This window comes from Mesoplodon bidens (assembly GCF_964165515.1).
Source record: "Mesoplodon bidens genome assembly, chromosome: 15".
Classification (NCBI taxonomy): domain Eukaryota; kingdom Metazoa; phylum Chordata; class Mammalia; order Artiodactyla; family Ziphiidae; genus Mesoplodon; species Mesoplodon bidens.
The window spans coordinates 19,062,180-19,079,472 of NC_138171.1; the positions used below are offsets into that span (position 1 = coordinate 19,062,180).

The 17,293-nt window shown below is 40.1% G+C and overlaps 1 protein-coding gene across 5 annotated transcripts in view; it reads left to right on the top strand.

Moving 5' to 3' along the window:
• ZHX3 (zinc fingers and homeoboxes 3) overlaps nt 1–17,293 on the top strand; it is a 132,901-nt gene that overhangs the window by 56,874 nt on the left and 58,734 nt on the right. For 4 of the 5 annotated variants that reach the window (XM_081255351.1, XM_081255349.1, XM_081255348.1 and 1 more), the window contains exon 2: nt 9,280–9,382. The exons of the other annotated variant lie outside the window; for it this stretch is intronic. The gene's annotated coding sequence lies outside the window, so the exon portion shown is untranslated. The remainder of the gene's footprint in view (nt 1–9,279; nt 9,383–17,293) is intronic. 5 annotated transcript variants of the gene reach the window in all.

The following is a 17,293-nucleotide window of genomic DNA, read 5'->3' on the forward strand; positions in this document are numbered from 1 at the left end:
GGCAATCTGTATATCTTCTCTGGAGAAATATCTGTTTAGGTCTTCTGCCCAGTTTTGGATTGCATTGTTTGTTGTCTTGATATTGAGCTGCATGAGCTGCTTGTAAATTTTGGAGATTAATCCTTTGTCAGTTACTTCATTTTGCAAATATTTTCTCCCATTCTGAGGGTTGTCTTTTCGTCTTCTTTATGTTTTCCTTTGCTGTGCAAAAGCTTTTAAGTTTCATTAGGTCCCATTTGTTTATTTTTGTTTTTTTCCCCATTTCTCTAGGAGGTGGGTCAAAAAGGATCTTGCTGTGATTTATGTCATAGAGTGTTCTGCCTATGTTTTCCTCTAAGAGTTTTATAGTGTCTGGCCTTACATTTAGGTCTTTAAACCATTTTGAGTTTATTTTTGTGTATGGTGTTAGGGAGTGTTCTAATTTCATTGTTTTCCATGTAGCTGTCCAGTTTTCCCAGCACCACTTATTGAAGAGGCTGTCTTTCCTCCATTCTATATTCTTGCCTCCTTTATCAAAAATAAGGTGACCATATGTGTGTGGGTTTATCTCTGAGCTTTCTATCCTGTTCCATTGATCTATATTTCTGTTTTTGTGCCAGTACCATACTGTCTTGATTACTGTAGCTTTGTAGTATAGTCTGATGTCCAGGAGCCTGATTGGTCCAGCTCTGCTTTTCTTTCTCAAGATTGCTTTGGCAATTCGGGGTCTTTTGTGTTTCCATACAAACGTGAAATTTTTTTGTTCTAGTTCTGTGAAAAATGCCATTGGTAGTTTGATAGGGATTGCATTGAATCTATAGATTGCTTTGGGTAGTATAGTCATTTTCACAATATTGATTCTTCCAGTCCAAGAACATGGTATAACATGGTATATCTCTGTTTGTATCATCTTTAATTTCTTTCATCTGTGTCTTATAGTTTTCTGCATACAGGTCTTTTGTCTACTTAGGTAGGTTTATTCCTTGGTAGTCTATTCTTTTTGTTGCAGTGGTAAATGGGAGTGTTTCCTTAATTTCTCTTTCAGATTTTTCATCATTAGTGTATAGGAATGCAAGAGATTTCTGTGCATTAACTTTGTATCCTGCAACTTTACCAAATTCATTGATTAGCTCTAGTAGTTTTCTGGTAGCATCTTTAGGATTCTCTGTGTATTGTATCATGTCATCTGCAAACAGTGACAGCTTTACTTCTTCTTTTCCGATTTGGATTCCTTTTATTTCTTTTTCTTCTCTGATTGCTGTGGCTAAAACTTCCAAAACTATGTTGAATAACAGTGGTGAGAGTGGACAACCTTGTCTTTTTCCTGATCTTAGAGGAAATGCTCTCATTTTTTCACCATTGAGAACGATGTTGGCTGTGGGTTTGTCATATATGGACTTCATTTTGTTGAGGTAAGTTCCCTCTATGCCTACTTTCTGGAGCATTTTTATCATAAATCGGTGTTGAAAAATTTTTTTTGAATTATTTATTTATTTATTTACATCTTTATTCGAGTATAATTGCTTTACAATGGTGTGTTAGTTTCTGCTTTATAACAAAGTGAATCAGTTATACATATACATATGTTCCCATATCTCTTCCCTCTTGCGTCTCCCTCCCTTCCACCCTCCCTATCCCACCCCTCTAGGTGGTCACAAAGCACCGATGTTGAATTTTGTTGAAAGCTTTTTCTTCATCTATTGAGATGATCATATGGTTTTTATCCTTCAGTTTGTTAATATGGCTTATCACATTGATTGATTTGCATATATTGAAGAATCCTTGCATTCCTTGGGATAAACACCACTTGATCATGGTGTATGATCCTTTTAATGTGCTGTTGGATTCTGTTTGCTAGCATCTTGTTGAGGATTTTTGCATCTATGTTCATCCGTGATATTGGCCTGTAGTTCTCTTTCTTTGTGACATCTTTGTCTGGTTTTGGTATCAGGGTGATGGTGGCCTCATAGAATGAGTTTGGGAGTGTTCCTCTCTCTGCTATATTTTGGAAGAGTTTGAGAAGGATAGGTGTTAGCTCTTCTCTAAATGTTGGATAGAATTTGCCTGTGAAGCCATTCGGTCCTGGGCTTTTGTTTGTTGGAAGATTTTTAATCACGGTCTCAATTTCAGTGCTTGTGATTGGTCTGTTTATATTTTCTGTTTCTTCCTGGTTCAGTCTTGGAAGGTTGTGCTTTTCTAAGAATTTGTCCATTTCTTCCAGGTTGTCCATTTTATTGGCATATAGTTGCTTGTAGTAATCTCTCATGATCCTTTGTATTTCTGCAGTGTCAGTTGTTACTTCTTCTTTTTCATTTCTAATTCTATTGATTTAAATCTTCTCCCTTTTTTTCTTGATGAGTCTGGCTAATGGTTTATCACTTTTATCTTCTCAAAGAACCAGCTTTTAGTTTTATTGATCTTTGCTATTGTTTCCTTCATTTATTTTTCATTTATTTCTGATCTGATCTTTATGATTTCTTTCCTTCTGCTAACTTTGGAGTTTTTATTGTTCTTCTTTCTCTAATTGCTTTAGGTGTTACGTTAGGTTGTTGATTTGAGATGTTTCTTGTTTCTTGAGGTAGGATTGTATTGCTATAAACTTCCCTCTTTGAACTGCTTTTGCTGCATCCATAGGTTTTGGGCCGTTGTGTTCTCATTGTCATTTGTTTCTAGATTTTTTTTTTTTTTTTTTTTTTTGTGGTACGCGGGCCTCTCACTGTTGTGGCCTCTCCCGTTGCGGAGCACAGGCTCCGGACGCACAGGCTCAGAGGCCATGGCCCACGGACCCAGCCACTCCACGGCATGTGGGATCCTCCCAGACTGGGGCACGAACCCGTGTCCCCTGCATCAGCAGGCGGACTCTCAAGCACTGTGCCACCAGGGAAGCCCTCTAGATATTTTTGATTTCCTCTTTGATTTCTTCAGTGATCTCTTGGTTGGTTATTTAGTACTGTATTGTTTAGTTTCCATGTGTTTGTATTTTTAACAGATTTTTTCCTGTAATTGATATCTAGTCTCATAGCGTTGTGGTCGGAAAAGATACTTGATATGATTTCAATTTTCTTAAATTTACCAAGGCTTGATTTGTGACCCAAGATATGATCTATCCTGGAGAATGTTCCATGAGCACTTGATAAGAAGGTGTATTCTGTTGTTTTTGGATGGAATGTCCTATAAATATCAGTTAAGTCCATCTGGTCTAATGTATCATTTAAAGCTTGTGTTTCTTTATTTATTTTCATTTTGGATGATCTGTCCATTGGTGAAAGTGGGGTGTTAAAGTCCCCTACTATGATTGTGTTACTGTCGATTTCCCCTTTTATGGCTGTTAACATTTGCCTTATGTATTGAGGTGCTCCTATTTTGGGTGCATAACTATTTACAATTGTTACATCTTCTTCTTGGATTGATCCCTTGATCATTATGTAGTGTCCTTCTTTATCTCTTGTAATAGTGTTTATAATAAAGTCTATTTTGTCTGATATGAGAATTGCTACTCCATCTTTCTTTTGATTTCCATTTGCATGGAATATCTTTTTCCATCCCCTCAGTTTCAGTTTGTATGTGTCCCTAGGTCTGAAGTGGGTCTTTTATAGACAGCATACATATGGGCCTTGTTTTTGTATCTATTCAGCCAGTCTGTGTCTTGTGGTGGGAGCATTTAATCCATTTACATATAAGGTAATTGTTGATATGTATGTTCCTATTACCATTTTCTTAATTGTTTTGGGTTTGTTATTGTAGGTCTTTTCCTTCTCTTGTGTTTCCTGCCTAGAGAAGTTTCTTTAGCATTTGTTGTAAAGCTGGTTTGGTGGTGCTGACTTCTCTTAGCTTGTGCTTATCTGTTAAGGTTTTAATTTCTCCATCGAATCTGAATGAGATCCTTGCTGGGTAGAGTAATCTTGGTTGTAGGTTTTTCCCTTTCATCACTTTAAATATGTCCTGCCACTCCCTTCTGGTTTGCAGTTTCTGCTGAAAGGTCAGCTGTTAACCTTTTGGGGATTCCCTTGTATGTTATTTGTTGTTTTCCCCTTGCTGCCTTTAATATTTTTTCTTTGTATTTAATTTTTGATAGTTTGATTAATATGTGTCTTGGTGTGTTTCTCCATGGATTTATCCTGTATGGGACTCTCTGTGCTTCCTGGACTTGATTGACTATTTCCTCTCCCATATTAGGGAAGGTTTCAACTGTAATCTCCTCAAATATTTTCTCAGTCCCTTTCTTTTTCTCTTCTTCTTCTGGGACCCCTGTAATTCGAATGTTGGTGCGTTTAATGTTGTCCCAGAGGTCTCTGAGACTGTCCTCAATTCTTCTCATTCTTTTCTCTTTATTCTGCTCTGTGGTAGTTTTTTCCACTATTTTATCTTCCAGGTCACTTATGTGTTCTTCTGCCTTAGTTATTCTGCTATTGATTCCTTCTAGAGAATTTTTAATTTCATTTATTGTGTTGTTCATCATTGTTTGTTTGCTCTTTAGTTCTTCTAGGTCCTTGTAAACGTTTCTTGTATTTTCTCCATTCTATTTCCAAGATTTTGCATCCTCTTTACTGTCATTACTCTGAATTCTTTTTCAGGTAGACTGCGTATTTCCTCTTCCTTTGTTTGGTCTGGGGGTTTTTTACCGTGCTTCTTCATCTGCTGTGTGTTTCTCTGTCTACTCATTTTGCTTAACTTACTGTGTTTGGGGTTTCCTTTTCGCAGGCTGCAGGTGCGTAGTTCCCGTTATTTTTGGTGTCTGCCCCCAGTGGGTGAGGTTGCTTCAGTGGCTTGTGTAGATTTCCTGGTGTAGGGGACTGGTGTCTGTGTTCTGGTGGATGAGGCTGGATCTTGTCTTTGTGATGGGCAGGACTGCATCCGGTGGTGTGTTTTGGGGTGTCTGTGCCCTTATTACGATTTTAGGCAGCCTCTTTGCTGCTAATGGGCGGGGTTGTGTTCCTGTCTTGCTAGCTGTTTGGCATAGGGTTTCCAGCACTGTAGCTTGCTGGTTGTTGAGTGGAGCTGGGTCTTAGCATCGAGATGGAGATCTCTGGGAGAGCTTTTGCTGTTTGATATTACGTGGAGCTGGGAGGTCTCTGGTGGACCAATGTCCTGAACTTGGCTCTCCCACCTCAGAGGCACAGGCCTGACACCTGGCTGGAGCACCAAGACCCTGTCAGCCACACGGCTCCACACTCCAGAAGCCTACACTCAAGAGGCCCTCCTTTCGATGTGCTTCCTCTCCCTGCTGCACAGGTCCTAACCCAATGACATTATTAAGAAAGTGGAAAGACAATCTACAGAATGGGAGAAAATATACAAATCTGAGAAGGGCCTAGTATCCATGATACATTAAAAAAAAAAAAAACCTCTAACAACTCAACAACAAAAAGAAAAACAGGGGCTTCCCTGGTGGCGCAGTGGTTGAGAGTCCGCCTGCTGATGCAGGGGACACGGGTTCGTGCCCCGGTCTGGGAAGATCCCACATGCCGCAGAGCGGCTAGGCCCGTGAGCCATGGCTGCTGAGCCTGCGCATCCGGAGCCTGTGCTCTGCAAGGGGAGAGGCCACAACAGTGAGAGGCCCGCCTACCGCAAAAAAAAAAAAAAAAAAAGAAAAACAACACAATTAAAATATGGGCAAAGACTTCATTGGACATTTATCCAAAGAAGATATACAAATGGCCAACAATCATATGAAAAGATGTGCAACGTCATTGGTCATTAAGGAAATGCAAATCAGCCACAATGAGATACTACTTCACACCCACAAGGATGGCTATAATTTAAAAACATCCCAAATGGAAAATATGAAGTGTTGGTGAGGATGTCAGACCCTTGTGCTTTGCTGGCGAGAATGTAAAATTGTGTAGCCACCATGGAGAACAGTTTGGCAGTTCCTCAGAAAGTTAAATATAGACTTACCATATGACCCAGTAGTTCTACCTCTGGGTACATACCCCAAATAATTGAAGACAGGTATTCAAACAAGCACTTGTACACAGATGTTCCTAGCAGCACTATTCACAGCAGCCAAAAGGTAGGAACAACCCAGATGTCCATCAGTGGATGAATGGGTGAACAAAATGTGATTTATCCATACAATGGAATATTTTTTAGCCATAAAAAGGAGTAAAGTACTGATGCAGGAATAATGTGGAAACACCTCAAAACATCATGCTAAGTGAAAGAAGGCAGATGCAAAAGGTCCCATATTGTGTGATTACATTTATGTGAAATATCCGGAATAGATAAATTCATTGAGACAAAGAGCATATTAGTGGTTGCCAGGGGCTGGAGCAGGGGGAATGGTAGTGACTGCTTCATGAGTACAAGGTTTCATTTGGGGATGACTAAAATGTTTTGGAACTAGATACAGGTGAGGGTTGTACAGCATTGTGAATATACTAAATGCCATTGAATTGTACACATTAAAATGGTTAATTTTATGTTATGTGAATTTTCCCTCAAATTAAAAAAGTTACATCATATAGTTTTTGTGATCTCATAAATAACTGTGGGTTTGCTGTCATGGTTACCTTGTGACTGTTGGAATCCGTGTGCTTTGTAGCATTAGTACATTGGGAAAGTTCTTTCCAGCTGTGGGCAAGAAAACATGAAGACAGATGATCCCAAGTGGGTTTCTTCATAGAATAACAATTAAGGAATATAGCCTTTTCTTTTTTACTTGTGGAAGCTGTTAAAACTTCTACCTTGAGTAGGCCCTTGGTTGTTTTAAAATGTGATCTGGACTGATAGGATTTGGTCTCTTCATTTAATTTGAAAGAGCGTGTTTAAAATAACTTTGTATTATTTGGAGATGGAGCAGCTTTTGGTTTTGTGAAAATTAGGAGTAATTTTTAAAGAATGTGAGATATACATATGGGATTGCAGTAAGATTTTTCTGGTGGTTTGCTGTGTTGCACTGCTAGAGACTTCTGTGACACTTTTGAAAGCCATTACAAGTGCTTTTTATTGTAAGTGGAATTGGTGTCAGGAATAAGAAATTTTTTTTTCAGATCAAGCACATCTTGTGCAAAAACTAAAAACCTTAGTTTCTTATTTTAATCTTATACCTGTTTTGTTTTTTGAAGGAGGGACTTTAAGTTAGATTCTAGCAAACAGATCTGAGCTTGAGAAGAGCGTCTTACTCAGAAAGGTAGAAGTGCTTTGCCAGTGATCATGAAGCTTTTCTTTATGTATGGAGTTGATGCTTCTGCCTCAGGGTCATGGCTCCTGCCCCTGTGTTGTATGTGGACTTGTTTCTCAAGCAGATGTTGTTTATGCTAGTTGTCTTGCACGCTTCCACCTGGCTCCTCTCATGACCCACAACGTGCCATCCAGGCTAAGGGTTTGCAGACTTGAAGCAAACAAAGCGAAGTGGTTTGTAGTGGATTGAACCCACAGCTTTTGGCATCATTAGCATCGGGTCCCAATCAACTGAACTAGAGAGCAAAGAATAAATGCCTTGCTTGAGTGAGGGATTTGAAATTTTAAAGTTAGAAGGGATCTGGTAAGCATGGCAAAATATCTGGAATAAATGTAATAATCTGAAGTAGTGGGTGAATGTAAACAGCTGAAAATCATGATTGCTTCTGATTTCCACAAAATTAGGAAGAGTTCCTTTTTGTGATGTTCACTGGATAATTTTTTAAATTAAGAAAAGGTCAGTTTTTTAAGTGGTGGAGAATTTAAAGTTTTTAATAAATTATAATTAGGACAGTTTTCCAACAAGAGCTAATTTAGCCACAGAGCTACTCCTATACCATAAGAGCAGTAGAAGAAAGTGAAATCGGTAGATGAGACTACAGCTTCCTGCGAGACCATGTGTGCCCAGGAGCCCCTGCCTGTGAATGGCAGCATATAGTGCATTTCCTTGCACAATTTTCTTAACCTTTCTGTGCTTTAGTCTCCTCCTCTGAGCAATTAGAATAATAGAATCTACCTCATAGGGTTGTTATAAAGGTTGAGTTAGTTAATGTAGTTAAAGCTCTTAGAACAGTGCCTGACACAGAGTAAAAGCTTGACATGTGTATGCTAAAGACCTAAGAATGATGGGGAAAGATCACTCGGAGCTGCGCTGGGTCTTTCTTGCGGCGCGCGGCTTCTCTAACTGTGATGCATGGGCTTAGTTGCCCCGCGGCATGTGGGATCTTAGTTCCCTCACCAGGGATCGAACCCACATCCCTTGCACTGGAGGGTGAATTCTTAACCACTGGACCACCAGGGAAGTCCCCAGAGTGCTTTTTCGAGGGGCAAACTTGTTTACATTCAGATACTCATAGTCCCTACTCTCTCGTGTACCCGTGCACCGTTTGAAGTTCTGAGACCCTCTGGTATACTCACTTGAGGGCCATTTTATTGGGCATCTCAACCAAAGAGAATGCTTTGGGAAAGAAATAAAGAACTCAAAAGCAGTGGTTTTTCAACTGCTTCCCAAGTAATTTTAAGATCATGTGAAGCATTTCTGGTTGTTTGTTGAAAACATAGTTACTGTCTCATTCATTAACCAAGAGCTACCTTGTGTCTGTCATTGGGTAGAATGGGATGACATAGGGATAAGGGTCAGAGACAAAAGATGAAGATAACATAGCTCCTTAGCCCGGAACTCAGTCTAGACCATTTTTTGTACCTCTAGAATCCATGTCAGGAAAACCCCAGGGCTTTGAATAGAAGAGCATCAGAAAATAGCACATCCTTAATGGTACTCACCCGTGAAGTTGTAAGGCTACACATCAAATTAATTTTTTAAAATATTATTTAGTTATTTATTTGGTTGCATCGGGTGTTAGTTGTGGCAGGCGGGCTCCTTAGTTGTGGCTCATGGGCTCCTTAGTTGCAGCGTGTGAACCTTAGTTGCGGCATGCATGTGGGATCTAGTTCCCTGACCATGGATTGAACCTGGGCCCCCTGCATTGGGAGTGAGGAGTCTTAACCACTGTGCCACCAGGGAAGTCCCGCACATCAGTTAATTTGATCATGTCTGCTAAGCCATCTCAAACTTAGCCAGGAGAGAAAGATGGAAACTCATTGGTGGAAAGAGATTTTAATGAATCATCTTGTTCTGATCTATCACCGGAGACAATGAAGCTTGCCTTTTTTCCATTGATATTTTTCAGTTACTACTGGCATTTTTAATCATTTAAAATTGCTAGTTTGTATTTCAGTGACCTCTTCTTATTCTCCCCACCCCCTTGGTTTTTCTGTTTGTGTATAGTTCTGGTGAAAATGAGTTAGGAAAGGAGATTGATGAGATTGGATAGCTCAGCATCCTAGAATACACTATCTCTTTTCTCATGAAGTGAGGATATGTCGCTTCTTTTGCAGGACTGGATACAACTGCAGAAGCAACAAGTGAACCTTTAAAGATGCATATGGGGCTGCACAAAGAGAAGAGAGAAACTGGAGAAACCAAGGAAGTGAGGAAAAAGTATGTTTCCTGGGTAAATAGTACACTTCGGAATTTAGGTTTCTTGCCATATCAATTACCATTAGTTTGTCATGCCTAAGTCTTTATGGCTGTATTTAATCTTTGTATTGCTGTTAAACATTCTTTATTTTCTCCTTCCTTGATTTTTATTGCTGAGCTCTTTGATCAAATGATTCTTTTAATCATTTGGATTAATCATTTGGATTAATCTAAAAATATCTGTATTGACTATACAATTTAGGTGACTTCTTAGATCACTTGATAGGAACCTGTTTTATCTTAGGTTGACCATTGGGTATTATAAAAGAGTTGTGTGTTGTGTCTCTTGTGATGTGCAGGTTTAGTTCAAGGTCAATTTTTTAGTCTGAGTGCAAAACATACTTCTGATTTATTAAATGACTGACTTGAAAAACACTGGTTTGAATACCAAATTATCCAAGCCATGTTCTCAGGCTATAGGATGTGTGGTACTGCTCTCTGGAATATGAAAATTAATACTAAAGACAAAGCTGACTGGCCAATAATTAATGTAAATAGGTATAGCCTCCCCTTGATGAACTAGATGTGCCCTAGTAAAGTTATATACTCATATATGTATATACATATACACATATGTATGTACATATATGAGTTGGGAACTCAGTTTATTCTGTTATTGAGCCACTCACAGGCTTAGATTTTGAGGGGTTTTGTTAAAGTTTTTTAAATAAAGGAAATTTACTACCTTATTTATCATTATCATAAAGTTAAGAACCTTAATGAGTAGAACTTTTTGGAAAGAAAGGGGAGGAAATGGAGTCAGGGTCATTGCTGGTATATAATGGAAGTTCTGTGCACAGCAGCCTGACTTGGATAACTCCATGGCAACATCACTCCCTCCCCACAAGTCTGGGGCACCCAGCCCATGGGAATTTCCTCACAACTGTCACTTGTGGAACTTCCTGTCTCATGGAGGATTGTGGCAGGCCTACTGTTAGATAGAAGGTATATTCCAGTTTTCTCATTCTTTAACTTTGAGTTGGAGGGTGGAGTAAAAACTATTTAATGGCCTTGTATATCAATCCTCTAAACTAAAAACGGCATAAGACAAGTTTATTACAAGTGCACTTGTGCACACATTTTCTAGTGCTCACCTTCACACCGACTCTGCGTCAGTCACACTGATCTCCTTATGGTTCTTCAGTCAGTCGTGGAATCTTCTCCTCCCAGGTAGCCACGTGGCTCCTGGCTGCCTTCTCCTTCAGGTCTCTGCTGTGGGGGCAAAGTGAATGTGAAGGCCAAGCCAAATTGGAATCACCAGGAATTTTCTGTGATGTCAGTCTCCCTACCTACCCCCTGGCAGCACTGAGCCACCTCGCCTAGCTCCAGCTTCCCTCCTTTCTCCCACTCCACTCTTCCTACCTATCAAATGTGATGTTTTGTTTATTCTACACATCATGCTTTTTCTATTTCACCTTTAAGGTCTTTTAAAATTAATCTTTCACTTTCAAAGGCACATACCATTTGACTCAGCAATTGAATTTCTAGGAATTGATCTCACATGTAACCTCGCACAGGTATGCAAGTAATCTTGAACCTCCTCAGCCTCTGTTAAATCTTCACGCATGCTTCTGACTTCAGTAGCACTTGGACTGAGACTAATTATCTCTTGCTGCCAGTGTTGCATTGTTGCCATGGGTCATGTCCCCGTCCAATAAGTTGGGCGGCTGCCTGCCTCTTTGCCTGAACTGCAGGCACAGGAGCTAACTATGTCCCCTTTTGGGCTTCTTCTTTTGCACTCCTGTTGCCTTACAGCAATCTTTCTCTTCCCATTTGCGAATATTACAAATGGTTTTGCGTTGTGTTTTTTAGACACTTAGATAATTACGTATAGAGTAGTGGTATCTCGACTTAGCTGCACATTAGAATCAACTTAGAAGTGTTATAAATTACTAATGTCTTGTCCCACCACCAAAGATGCTGAGGCAGTTTGTCTGGGGTGAGTTGTAAGCATTGGCATTTTAAAAATCTGCCAGGGTGATTTTCACTGCGGTCAAGTTTGAGGACCAGAAATAGTGTTGATTTTTCTATACTGGTGATGACTTTGGTCACTTTAAGCTCATTGTAACATTTAAGTGACTCCTTTGGGTTTGCAAGTTACAGTGGGGTTATATATATTAAAAATTTTGCCTCTTCCTTTATTGTATTTGTATTTCTTATTCGTTTTCATGTTGCTTTGTATTGGAAGGCACTTCTGATCCTATATTAATTAACAGTGATGATAAAATGCTGCTTCACTTTGTACCTGTTTTTAATGACTGCATGTCTCATTTCTTCCTTGAAGTATACTGTTGACATTTGGTTTTAAATAGATACTCTAAAAAGGGTAAGAAAGTATACCTTTATTATTAGTTTTAGAATTTTAAAATTAAGAATATCTGTTGGAGTTTAACAAATGAATTTTTGGTATCTGATGACATGACACAATTTAAAATTTTAACCTATTCCTAGATTCTATTAACTGTTTTTTTTAAATTTTTGAGCATAAATTTTAAGTAAGCTTCATCTAGTTTTCTCTCTTCATTTTCTCTGCCAGTTTTAGAATTGGATTCATAGAATGAACTAGATAACCCATATCTTGACCTTTTTTTTTTTTTTTTTTTTTTTTTCGGTATGCGGGCCTCTCACTGTTGTGGCCTCTCCCGTTGCGGAGCACAGGCTCCGGATGTGCAGCCTCAGCGGCCATGGCTCACGGGCCCAGCTGCTCCGTGGCATATGGGATCCTCCCAGACCGGGGCACGAACCCGTATCCCCTGCATCGGCAGGCGGACTCTCAACCACTGCGCCACCAGGGAGGCCCTATCTTGACCTTTTTAAGATATGTTTTCTATAATATGTTTTGTTTGTTTATGGGGAGTTTGAAATGATCCACTAATAAACCATCAGGGGTGAGTTGCTTTGGGGGCGGGGTTGTAGTTATTTATTTTTTCAAAGATGTTGGTCTAGTTAAGTATTTTAGAATCTTTGTTTTCTGACAATACTTAAAGCAATGCTTGTCCTCTGTTCTTTTTTTTAATAGTCTATAAATTTCTTGTGCAGTGATTTTGTTATATTTTCTAATTTCATTATTATTTCAGAGCTCTGTTATTTCAAGCAGAATGTTGTCGGATTTTGTCTTCTGTTCAACCAATCTTGAAGATTCTATAACTTATGTGTGATTTTAGCATCTTTAATTTATGGTTGCTTTTGCATTTGTTAAGTTTTCTATGTGTAATTCGTTTCTTAATTTTTGTATTGCTTAGTTGTCTCTTTCCTGTTACACCTTGTGTTTTATGGAGTGTCCTTTTCTTCTTTTTAACTTTAAGACAAAATTTAAACGTGAACAATTCTCTTAGTGCTAAAAATAACATTTGTTCCCTAAATTTATTTACTATCATCAAAGCAAAAGCAGGAACTTTCCTTTCCTTCCATATAAGGAAACTCAGTTTCTCCCTGTTTTGGCATCCCCTCTTCCTACTTCTCATCTACCCCAGATATTTTTACCCTTCGCATTTTACAGTTGTTCTGTGAGGTGCACTAATTCTTCTAGGTTTCAGCCTGATACTCATAAGTATTTTGTTATTCCTGATGAAGTTAGTTAACAGCCCTGAAGCCTCACTCTGAGCTGGACAGACGCTGCGCTATTAGGTGCAGGAGATACAAAGAGAAAGGCAGCTCTGTCCTTGCCTTCAAGGTCCCTTTCTGGTTGAGGAGGTGGCATGCATGCAAGCCCACAATGGCGAAAGATGTGATGTGTCAGGTGTCCTGGAGACACAGGGAGGGAGGGAATGATGTTTGGTGAGTCAGCGAAGGCATCCTGAATGCCGAGTGTCACTGTGCCAGTAGGGCTTTGCGGGATAGAGGATAAAGCGAATGGGCAAAAGCCTGAAGGTACCTAAGTGGCTGGAGATGAGACTGGACAAAGGGATGTTGGGGCCAGATTGCAAAGCACCTCGAATGCCTGGCCAACAAGTTTCGGCTTTCTGCGGCCCCACCAGAAAGGTTTTAAAGCAGGGGAGTACTCTGTTCAAGCCTGTTTTTAGGAAGGTAACTCTGACTGTCATGTGAAGCACGGACTGCAGGGAGGAAGTCAGTTGAGCAGCTGTGGCAGTCATCCAGGTAAGAGATGATGAGAACTTAAACAAGGTGGTAGCAGCGGCGATGGAGAAGATGAGGTGTTTTGAGGCAGAATCTAAAAAGACTAGTTCCTGACTCAGGTGAGATTGGGATTAGAGGGTGACTTAGAGGGTTTTCTTCTTTGTTTGTTTTAGGGAAGGTAATAACAGACGGTGGAAATATCGACTACTTTGTGTCACGGCGTGGATGTTGTGGAGGGGGTCACAGAGACTACTTTGGAGAGAGACAGAGCATTTTAGGACTTCCTGAGTTTAAAAAATTGTCAACAGATCTAGGAAAACATATCTAGGAGTAATTGGAAATATGAGTTCGAAACTCAGTTGAGGTGTAGGGGCCGGAGATAAAGGTTGTGAGATATACTTGCTCCAAGGAGGAGGTCAAAGCCATGGAATAGATATAAAGTTCCCCCTGTCAGAGCATGTAGGCAGAAAGGGCTTAGGTTGGCCTCCTGGCCAAGACCAGCCTTTATGTACAGGAAGTCAAAATGTACTGAGCCCTGTAATACATGTCCTGCGCGGGGTGGTGAGAGCTTTTTCAGATGGCTTACTTTATCTTTTTAATAGCTCTGTGTGTGGAAATTATTACTACCCTACTTCGTGGGCCAGGAAACTAAGGCTCCAAGGCATTGTTACTAAGCTAGTAAGTGGGATTGCAAACCAGGCCTGAATGCCAAGCTGGTGCTAGAGGAGGAGGTAGGGGAGAAGCAGAAAAGAGTGGTGTGGAAGAGATGGTTTCCTACGAGGGGCAGTGGCCACTCACCCAGAGGGTCCAGCGGGATAAGGAGAAGGAGAAGCTCAGCCACTGGTTTTCTCAGTTAGAAAATTGATAGTGATCCCACCGTGCTCAGTCCACAGGGTGTGGAGGTCGGCTCACACGGGAGTCAGACCAGCTGAGGAAATGCAGATAGCGCCGTTGACCGCAGCTCTTGGAGACATCTTGGTGGTAGAGGAATGACAAGAGCATCTGGGCTAGGGGGTTGACATCATTTTGTTTGTTTAGAGATGACAGCTTGAAGCATTCTGATTCACTCATCTCTTTTCCTTTGAGGTCTTATATTTTAGATCGCCTTGTCTCTGGGCTTCTGTTACTTAAAAAAAAAAAAAATCAAAAGTAACTGCTGGGTTCCCTTTCACATAACCTGCTTGTTTAACTTGTCGGCTTGGAGTCCTTTTCTACGCATTGTTTTTAGATGTTTCCAGGCTGTTGTCTTAGTGACCCACTTTGATTGCTAATTATGTGTGCGATCCTGAGAGCCCCTTCTTGTTTCTTCTCTCAGGTCTTTCCATTCTGGAAGTGGTTTCCGTCTGTCATGTGAACCTTTTGTTCAGTTCAGCTTCCCCCCGAACTTGAATTCGTGGACTGTCTCTCTCTTCTAGATGATAATGTGTTCTTGCATTCTCTGACAATAGGAGAGCATAGTGCTAAGTGCCTGCGCTCTGAAACTAGGCTTGCCTGGGTTCAGATTCTGGCTCTACCAGCTACTAGCTGAGTGACCTTGAGCAAGTTACTTTTTGTAACTTCTTTGTGCCTCATCTCCCTTATCTGTAAACTGGAGGCAATAATAATACCTCCTAGCGAGGACTGTGATGAGAGTTGAATGAACCAGTGCACGTAACGGGCTTAGAAGGCACAGTGTCCAGTGCGAGTCGTGTGTTCCACCATTGTTAGCTGTTCCTGTTGTTGTTATTGTTCTGGGGGAAAATAGTGGGAGAGGTAATAACCTTTTCCTGATTGTATTTGGGCCACGCAATTAAGTGATAAATTTACAGTCTGTTGGAGCCTCACTTGGTAAACTGGAAGTAGGCAAATCCTGGGGACCATGTAGCAGTCCTTCCGGTCATTAAGGAATTCAGCAGTGAACACTTTGAACCTTTGTCCACATGTGGCATCTGGAGTTGCAGATGTCTACTGTGTGACCTCACCTTCCCCATGGCAGTGTTCAGTTGACTTCCATTAAACACAGACCATAAAATTTTTACCTCTACCTTTCTGAATAGTTCTTCCCAAAAAATGTTATTTAATTTTGCTCATCCCATCAGCAAATAACAGATGCTGGGCAAACCAGCACACAAATTAAGTAACTTTCCTGAAGTCCGTGGTGGGGCTGGGACTTAATGAATAAGCCCATGGTATCTGACTCCAGTGGTATTAAAAGAGGAAAAGAGGTTCACTGATATCTATATATCTATATCTATATCTACATTTATATAGAGAGTTGCTATTTTAGCTTAGGCTGCTGTAACAAAATAGGGGTGGCTTATAAACAGAAGCCATTTTTTTTCTCACTGTCCTGGTGGCTGGGTGCCAGCATGGTCGGGTTCTGGTGAGGGCCCTCTTCCGGGTTGCAGATGGCCTTTTTCTTCTTGTATCCTCGCATGGTGGAGAGGGGTGAGAGAGCTCTTTAGGGTCCCTTTGATAAGGGCACTAATCCCATTCATGAGGGTTCCACTGTGATGACCTAATTATCTCCCAAAGGCCCCATGTCCTCATACCATCACATTGGGGGTTAGAATTCCAACATGAATTTGGAGGGAGGGTGACACAAACGTTCAGTCCATAATAGGTACCAATCTCTAAAGCCATGTTTATCAACATGCCATATTTTCTTTGACAATGAAGATGTGCTATTTTTACAAGTAGAAGAAAAATAAATCTCATTGAACAAACAAAAAAGTAATAACAGAGTGCTTGCATGACAAACATAATAAGGGGAAATACTATCAACTAACCTCTTGGAGTTGTTAAGGAAAGCGAGCAGGCTCGTGAATGAGGGAGCCAGTAATCCTTTAAGAAACCTTTGCCAGAAACTTGCATAGTCTCAAATCAACTCCTTCAACTTATTTATTATCTATAAAGGAAAGAAAAGATAGTAACTTTACAGTGCAGAAAGCACCTTAGCCAAGAGATCAAGGTCAGCATCACCAGTAATAAGACAAGCAACATCAATGAACCCCATGATATGATGCACTAAGAAGAACACATCATTTCTGTGGCATTTTTGCCAGAAATGCATAACCTCAGTGTAATCATGAGAAAACATCAGGCAAACCCAAATCAAGGGACATTCAACAAAATAACTGATTAATACTTTTGAAAAGTGTCAAGGGCACGAATAACAAGGAAGACTGAGAAGCTGTCACAGACCACAGGAGACTAAGAAATAACGACGAAATACAGTGGGGATCCTGGATAGGATCCTGGCACAGAAAAAGGACATTAGTAGAAAAAAACTGGTGCAATATGAATAAGATCTTTGGTTTAGTTAATAGTACTGTGCCAACATTAATGCCCTGGTTCTCTTCAGTTACTATGGTTATGTAAGATTTGGGGAAGCTGGGTCAGGGACATAAGGAAACTCTCTGTACTATTTTTGTAACTTTTCTATAAGTCTAAAATTAGCTCAAAATTTAAAATTTTCTTTTTTTTCTCTATCTCATTTTTCTTTTAAGTAAAAAGCCATCATGGGATAGAGAAACTATTTGATTCTGGGTAGAAACTGTCTTAAGAAGAGGAAAGAAAGCTTAGAGTTATGGTCCCTTCTCCAAGTGGGTAACTGTTAATGATGACCTCTCACAGTGTTGCCTCGAGGCTCATTCCAGATATGTTGAATTTCCTAGACCTTTTTAAAGGGTACAGTAGTAAAAAGCTATGCTGATGGGAAATTTTTCTGAAAATTTTGTGAGGCCAAGCAGATAGAAAATTAGACAATGCAAAATACTGCACTTGGGGAAAAAAAAAATCCAAACCAGTCTTAAA